Below are 8292 nucleotides of genomic sequence, written 5' to 3'. Positions count from 1 at the left end.
TAAACTCCAGGTCCTTCACTTCTTAGGAGAGTCTCTGTTATTGCTCTCTAGATCCTTCACTTCTTAGTATAGTCTTTTTTATTGCTCTCTAAATACATCCAACTGTGCATTTTTGTACTGTGCAATTTTGAATCAAACTTGCTCTTTGCAGACAATACTGTAACCAGCACTCTCTCAGTTATAATGGAGTAAAGTAGAATATTATAGATAAGAATACATAGACAAATCAGCAAAAGATTGTATAAGGAATGCTTTCAGAATGTACTCTCATTTCTTGTTAATAAATCTAGGGACATGTAAAACGTTGACTTTAGCATGCAATTTTTTTGCAGCTCTGGAATCTCCAACCAAAAAGAATAAACTAATTAGCATTTAGACATCAATTAACCAAAAAGAATAATCCAATTAGCATTTAGACATCATTTCGATTTTCAAATTCAAATTTGAAGAAATAGAATATGTACATCTTCATGTATTTACTTGTAAGTACAAATTCAAAAAATAAAATATATACATCTTAAACAAGAAAATAAATTTTAATATTAAATTATTATTAAAATTCTTCCAATTAAAAGAAACACCCTATATCTTCTCTCCTGTGTAACACTAATAAAGTACGAAGTTGTATAATTGTAACCTATGCCTAATCGAATACTTCTATTACAAATTACGAGGCATTATCGATGAAACTCATCCTACTAAACAGACACTTCACCAGTTGGTTGGTTAGTTAGGCTTCCTGCAATTCTTGCGGATCTTTCCGCTTGTGCCCCGCAAGAAGTTTGATGTTTCCCATCTTAACCATGGCGGCAGCAAAGTGCGAGAAGAAGGTGGTCTGGTTGGAGCTGTAGGTGGGTGAATCAGTGGAGCCTCCTTTGAAGAGTTGTTGATCAGAGTGGACAAGTCCTTTCTTGCATTTCAGATTGATGTAGTAGTTGTTGTCAAAGACAGTGGGAGTCACATAATCCAAGGGCGACAGGTTGTTGTCTCCAGAGCCGGTGGTTCTTGGACACCTCGAACTCAACAAAGTGGAGTACGTACTGTCTATATCTGTGTCGCTGTAAATATGGTCTCTAAAACTTACGCACCGCGCTTGCCCTATAGTATGACCACTTGTAGAATGAATATATTTTCACATCAGCTCAAAACCACCCATCAATATATACACTGATGTACAGTCATTAATTCTTCATGCTTTTTTATGATTAATTGTATCTTTGTTTTTTGAAGAGATATATCTTCATCTAAATATCATAAATGAAAAATAATATAATATCATAAATGAAAAATAATATACCTACTCATCATAAATGAAAAATAGAAACAATATTATGATTACCCGATAGTGTGACCATTTCCTTTTTGGAGAGGCCCTGTGCTTGGAATAAAGGTTGGTCAGATTGGAAGTGGGAGGCGGAATGTTAGTGTTTGCACCGTTAAAGTTCGCTGTTGTCGAGTCTCGCGGACCCAACCTCACAGCCCACCAAGGTCCACCAAGCTGTCAGGTAAATTTTTAACAGACATACTAAATATTAAATGAAATGACCAGATTATTGTAGATTTTAGAAACGATTCATACAGAAATAATAACATGACGGAGCAAGGTTAATCGGGGTTACTTCAACAACAGAATCACGAGCAGCAATGGCTATAATATCTGCGCATGACACGACACCGCTGCACGCATTTTCGAGTTGGTTCTTTATGGTATCGATCACCTCGAAGCCCCTTGCCGAATTGTTATTGGGATTGGCGTACTTCTCGCTAGTGAAGGTCGTGGAATTGTCCGACAGGACGGACCCATCACAGCCCTGGAACAAGCAATGATAGAGTATTCATGAGTTGCCTCTAAATCAAAATATCACCATGAATAACCGTTGTCAAGCTGGTTCAATCAATAATAATAATTTGAATTGTTTGTTGCACTTACATTAACGAAGCAGTCGTGGAATTGAACGCGGAGAAGCGACGCCCCCATGCGTTTCTCTTTGGCAACCGCCTGCTTCACCGAGGCTTGCACTATTGACAGCGCCGTCGGACAAGACTTGGCATAAAGGTGGGGCTTAGTTTGAGGCCAGCGGTGGCATCAGTGATCGAAGACATAATAAACACCATTAAAGCAGTACGCGTAAAACTCTTCATCAAAGCAGCCATTTTTTCTTATGGAATAAGCTCTCCAATGGCAACCTATTTGCGAATTCGCAGCGTTGCAGGGATGTTATGGGAGATATGTGAAGCCCAATTTATGGGAGATATGTGAAGCCCAATTTATAAGGGCAGATGTTGGAATGTGAGGGGAAAATACGTGCGGAGGGGAAAACAAAAATTCAGTCTTGTTGGAACTACTACACACATACATGCGGACTCTTAGTTAGAGGATGGGATTACATGCAAGATTCCTTGTGCATGATTTACTCTTTGATTTGCTCCTTCTTTAACTCCACTGGTTAGTTCTTCTGCATGATTTACTCCCTGATTTGCTCCTTTAACTCTGCAACTCGTTAGTTCTTATGCATGATTTACTCCCTGATTTGCTCCTTTAACTCTGCAACTCGTTAGTTCTTCTGCATGATTTACTCCCTCATTTGCTCCTTCTTTCACTCGGCAATTGGCTAGTTCTCTCTAGAACTTGTTGTAGGTCTTGAGTCTTCTCATTGATCACCACTATGGTGCATTACCTTGGGATCTTCACCCAGTAATGCTATATCATGAGCATTGTAACCTATTTTGTAATATATCATTCTTTTGTTCTTTTGATTTTTTTTAGTATTTTTGCTCTACAAAGCTGTGTGTTCAACCTTTACTAGCTAAATCCATCTGTGCAAGTTTTCTAACACATTTACATGGTATCAGAGCCGACAGATTGCTAGATAAAAGGTATACCAGCAATTTATTTTGCAGGTATTAGAGCTTGGAGATCAAAGATCGACATAAAAATGGAGTTTCCGAAAGCATCGATCCTAACACCGTACAACTATCATGAATGGAAGGACAGAATGGCTCAATACCTTCATCAAGAAGGGTTGTACAAGATTACCATGGCTACAGAAGTGAAACCCACTTTAGCCATAGAGAAATCCAGGTACCTCAACCGCATGGATGAGGCCCACGGATCCATATGCATGTGCATCTCCCTAGAGTTGTAGTTTCATCTATCTACCTGCAATAATCCCAATGAGATTTGGGAAAAGGTTGAAGAACTCTACGGGAAACAGGATGAGATGAAAGGACATCTGCTCAAACTGGAGTTGTTGTCATTGGATCCATGGAACTATGACAGAATTCAAGACTTCTTCACCAAATATAATGATCTATTGCTGCAACTCAAGGGTTGTGGAATTGACAAATCCAAGGAGGAGAGTCGCCAAGTTCTCTCTATTATGTCAAAGCTCGGACCGGAATACTCCATCTTTGTGTCTACATTTCATTCAGTAAGGCTCGCAACAAGTAAATCCTACACTATGCCTTCTCTCAAAGAGTTCATGGAGTCCCTTACATTTGAGCAAGATAAGCTCATTGGCATGGGGAAAATCAAACCTCCAAAAGCACATGCACTTGCTGTGCATGATGGCAGCCATAATAAAAATCACAGATCTGTTTCAAATCAGAAAAATCAGAAGCAAAAAGACAAGGAAAAAGCGCATTCCCATCCAAAGAAGGAAAGGTACACCAAGCCCTTCAATGAATCCTCTGGCTCGAGAAATGAGAAAGGGAAGAAAGGAAAGAGATGCACCTACTGTCAAAGAGTATTCCATCTAAAATCCTCTTGCATGAAGAAACAAATTGACCAATTGGCAGAAATCCTTCAGAAGCACAACCTCGGGGACCACATCCCTCACGGCGCCAAGAAGAAAACTAAGGATCCGCCACACGGGAAAGGTAACAATTTTCATGCTTTAGTTGCAATTAATTATTCCCATGATGCATGGATTATAGATTCTAGTGCATCACATCATATGGCTGCTGCAAAGGAAGTCTATTCCTCTTTGGATGCATGTAAAGGACCTCCCATCCTCATGGGAGATGACTCACCTATTGAGGTCAACGGAAAAGGTAGAGTGGAACTTTTACACGGAAGCTTTGAAGACGTGCTTCATGTTCCAAAACTTTCGGTAAACCTGCTTTCAGTTTATCAGATCACTCATTCTGGCACCAGAAAGAGAGTGCAATTCACTCCAGATGCAGTGAACATATATGACCTACATAGCAGCTCCAATATTGCAATCGGTGAGGTAAATAATGGAGCCAGACTGTATACATTTTCTTAATTTATTGAACCTAAATCCTCCTTATTGCTTACACATGCTAATGATAGTAGCAGGCTTTGGCACGAGAGGTTTGGTCACCTAAATTACAGGTATATGCAACAACTACACAAGAATGAGATGGTGGAAGGCTTGCCAAATATCAGTTTCTCCAAAGGAGTTTGTGAAGGGTGTGTCCTTGGCAAACATCCTAGAGAAAAGTTTGACATCGGCAAGACTCACAGAGTATCCTCTCCTCTAGATCTGATCCATAGTGATCTCATGGGGCCTTTTCCTCATCCTTCCATCAACAAAGTAAGGTATGTGCTTACTTTTATTAATGATTTCTCACGGTATACTTGGGTGTATCTTCTCAGGGCCAAATTTGAAGTTTTTGTGCACTTTGAAGATTTCAAAGCACTAGTTGAGACATAGTAAGAGAGAAAGATCAAAGCCCTCCGTACAGACAATGGGGGGGAATATGTTAACAAAGCACTTCAGAACCTTTGCCTTCATTCTGGTATACAGTTGCAGTACACAGTTCCATACACTCTGCAACAGAACGGAGTTGCTGAGAGAAAGAACCGATCTCTCAAAGAGATGGCTTCCTACATGTTGCATGCTAAGTCACTGCCTCATAAGATATGGGCCGAAGCACTTAATTGTGCTAACTACATCCAGAACAGGTCTTCTAATAGGTCTGTCAAGGATCAAACCCCCTTTGAGGCTTGGAGCGGAACTAAACTAGAGGTCACCCACTTCCGTGTTTTCGGCTCCAAAGCATGGGCTAGGATCCCCTCTGAAAAGAGGAAAGCTCTTGATCCACAGAGCATTGAGTGCATCTTTGTTCGATACCCTGATGGTGTGAAGGGATACCGAGTCCTAATTTCCTCTACGGACAAGCTCATCATTGAGCGAAGTGTCAAATTTGAGGAAAGTCTCTCACATGCACCTCAAGTGCCGCATGCAGACACCTTTTATCTACCTCATGTCCGAGATTATGAGTCAGTAAACTCAGATGCAGATACAGAGCATGCAAATGTTGTGGTAGAGCATCCACATGCAGAGACAGAGTCTTCAGATACAAATCTAGTGCATGCATATGATGATCCACATCCAAGCCCAAATCGAGCTTCCAGCAATGAATCATATTCCCCTGTCATAAATCAGAGAACAAGGAGCTTATGTGAGATATATGCACAAGACCACCCAGCTGCTAGAAATGGTCTTGTCAGGGATAATTCTGATCTACAAAGGACAAGCTCAGAGTTTATTGAGCCTCCTCTTGCCCTCAATACCACTGAACCATCGCCATCCTGGAATTGTCATTTGGTTCAGTCTTCTGATCCGCAGTGTTATGCTGAGGCTGCTGGGCATCCATCTTGGGTGTCCACCATGGAGGAGGAGTATAACTCCCTCCTCAAGAACCAGACTTGGGATCTGGTCCCCCTTCCTTCAGGAAGGAAACTTGTTCGATGCAAATGGGTCTACAGGACCAAGAGTGTTGCAGATGGGCAAATCATCAAATGGAAAGTGACACTAGTAGCTAAAGGCTTCCAACAAGTGCATGGCATTGATTATGATGAGACCTTTGCTCCAGTAACAAAGATCGATTCCATACGCCTTACACTTGCCATTGCAGTTGCCCAGAGATGGCAAGTACATCAGATGGATGTGAAGAATGCCTTTCTTCACAGAGACCTATCAGAGGAGATTTACATGGAGCAGCCACATGGTTTCATTCAGGATTCATCTTTGGTCTGCAGACTGAAGAAATCTCTCTACAGCCTTAAGCAAGCCTCGAGGGCTTGGTATGCGAAGATGGATTCTTTTCTCTTATCACAAAACTTTGAAAGATGTAAGTATGATCCGAATGTTTACATGCTCAAGACACATGATTCTCTTCTTATCTTAGTCTTGTATGTGGATGATCTCTTGATCACCGGCAGCTCGGCTTCAGCCATTGCTAAAGTCAAGAGGGCCTTGCATGATAGGTTCTTGATGATGGACATGGGTCCATTAGACTTCTTTCTTTGTCTTGAGATTAGCTAGGATGCCACAGGCATCAAACTCTCTGAGGCTAAGTATGCATGGGATCTCTTCGAGAGATTTCGCATGACTGACTGCAAGCCAGCACCGACTCCTTTTTTGTCTGGGGTACGCTTTGAGGATGGAGGTGACACTCCATTAGTTGACAACACTCTCTACTGACAGCTAGTGGGGAGCTTATTGTGCCTCACCCACTCCAAACCAGATCTCTCATATGCAATAGGGGCAGTTTCCAGATACATACAGGAGCCGCATGAGCTACATTGGAATGTTGCCAAGCGCATCCTCCGATATGTGCAAGGCACCATCACCTTCGAGATTCACTATGCAGCAGGCACTGCATTGAATCTCCTTGGCTTCATAGATTCTGATTGGGCGGGAGATGGCATTGATCGCAAGTCCACCTCCAGATATTCACTCAGTCTAGGATCTGGCCCTATTTGTTGGTCGAGCAAGAAGCAGGCTGCTATTGCTCTCTCTTCAGCTAAGGCCGAGTACAGAGGAGTAGTCAACATCACCATTCAAGCTCTATGGCTACAACAATTCCTCACTGAGTTGGGCGTCTAGTTCCACCAGCCCATTGTCATCTGGTGTGACAACCAGAGCACTCTCAAATTTTGTAGGGATTGAGTATATCGACAACGGACGAAGCACATAGAGATCCATATGCAGTACATTAGAGACTTAGTACATGATCGGGTCATTGATTTGCAGTTCTGTCCTTCAGCAGAACAAACTGTAGACATCTTCACCAAGACATTCACTGAGCAGAAGTTTCGCTCTCTATGCAATCGTCTTGGAGTGAAGGACACAGTTGCTTAGCAACTGTCTTTTCTTCCTCTTTTCTTTTGATTACATTCTATTTTGAGGGGGGGGTTTTCCCATGAGGTTTTCCCTCTTTCATCAATTTTAGTACAAGTTGCACTGTCTTTTGGGTGACCTTTGGCCTTAGTTTCCAGGGCCCATTTTCTATTTTTCCCCATAGTGGTGTTCAGGGGGGTTGTTGGAACTATTACACACCTACATGCGGACTCTTAGTTAGAGCATGGGACTACATGCAAGATTCCTTCTGCATGATTTACTCCTTGATTTGCTCCTTCTTTAACTCTGCAACTGGTTAGTTCTTCTACATGATTTACTCCCTGATTTGCTCCTTCTTTAACTCCACAACTGGTTAGTTCTTCTGCATGATTTACTCCCTGATTTGCTCTTTCTTTCACTCCACAACTGGCTAGTTCTCTCCAGAACTTGTTGTAGGTGTTGAGTCTTCTCATTGATCACCACTATGGTGCATTACGTTGCGATCTTCACCCAATAATGCTATATCATGAGCATTGTAACCTATTTTCTAATGAATCATTCTTTTGTTCTTTCGATTTTCTTTTAGTCTTTTTTTCTCTGTAAAGTTGTGTGTTCATCCTTTACTAGCTAGATCCATCTGTGCAGGTTTTCTAACACATTTACAAGTCTAACACATTTGTTGGATAATTTATTTGTTTAAATTCAAGGATGGACATATACAGCAACACGTATAAGGATTCAATATTGATCAAAAGTGCTTATTGTTGGATAGTATACTTACTTAAATTTAATGATGTACATATACAACCACAATCATTAATGGATCATAGTTGCCTTGGTACAGAGATACATGTTTCTCGTAAAGAAGTGTAGGACTGTAGCAGTGTTGTGCGAAGCTTCTTTACGACAGTAGCAGCGTTGTGCTAAGTTTTCAAACTAGATGGCCCACATTAGACATTGTGAAAGAAGAGTCTCACAAGGAGCAGTCTCTGTTGCCATTTCCACGATTCCTTAGCTGTCACTTTAGCTTTTGTAATTGCTGCACCAAACAATCACTTCAGTTTCTATGATTGTTACATCAAAACCTGCATGTTCACAAAATTGGCCAATCTTTTAGTGCTTTACCTAAAATAAACTCTTCATTCCTTGTGCCTCTATATGATTGGATGTTGATTCTTGTGGTCGAAATTGGAACCTT

General features: G+C 41.2%; 1 pseudogene; it reads right to left on the bottom strand.

Annotated features, from left to right (window-relative positions):
- Positions 1–567: 567 nt before the first annotated feature.
- Positions 568–5881, bottom strand: LOC149138522 (peroxidase 4-like; annotated as a pseudogene).
- Positions 5882–8292: the final 2411 nt, after the last annotated feature.

The sequence above is a fragment of the Pinus tabuliformis genome, chromosome X (genome assembly GCF_031772625.1).
Source record: "Pinus tabuliformis cultivar Carrire ecotype Pingquan chromosome X, CPIR1, whole genome shotgun sequence".
Lineage (NCBI taxonomy): Eukaryota > Viridiplantae > Streptophyta > Pinopsida > Pinales > Pinaceae > Pinus > Pinus tabuliformis.
The sequence above is the reverse complement of the archived record's forward strand: the minus strand, read 5'-3'. Positions and strand labels throughout refer to the sequence as shown.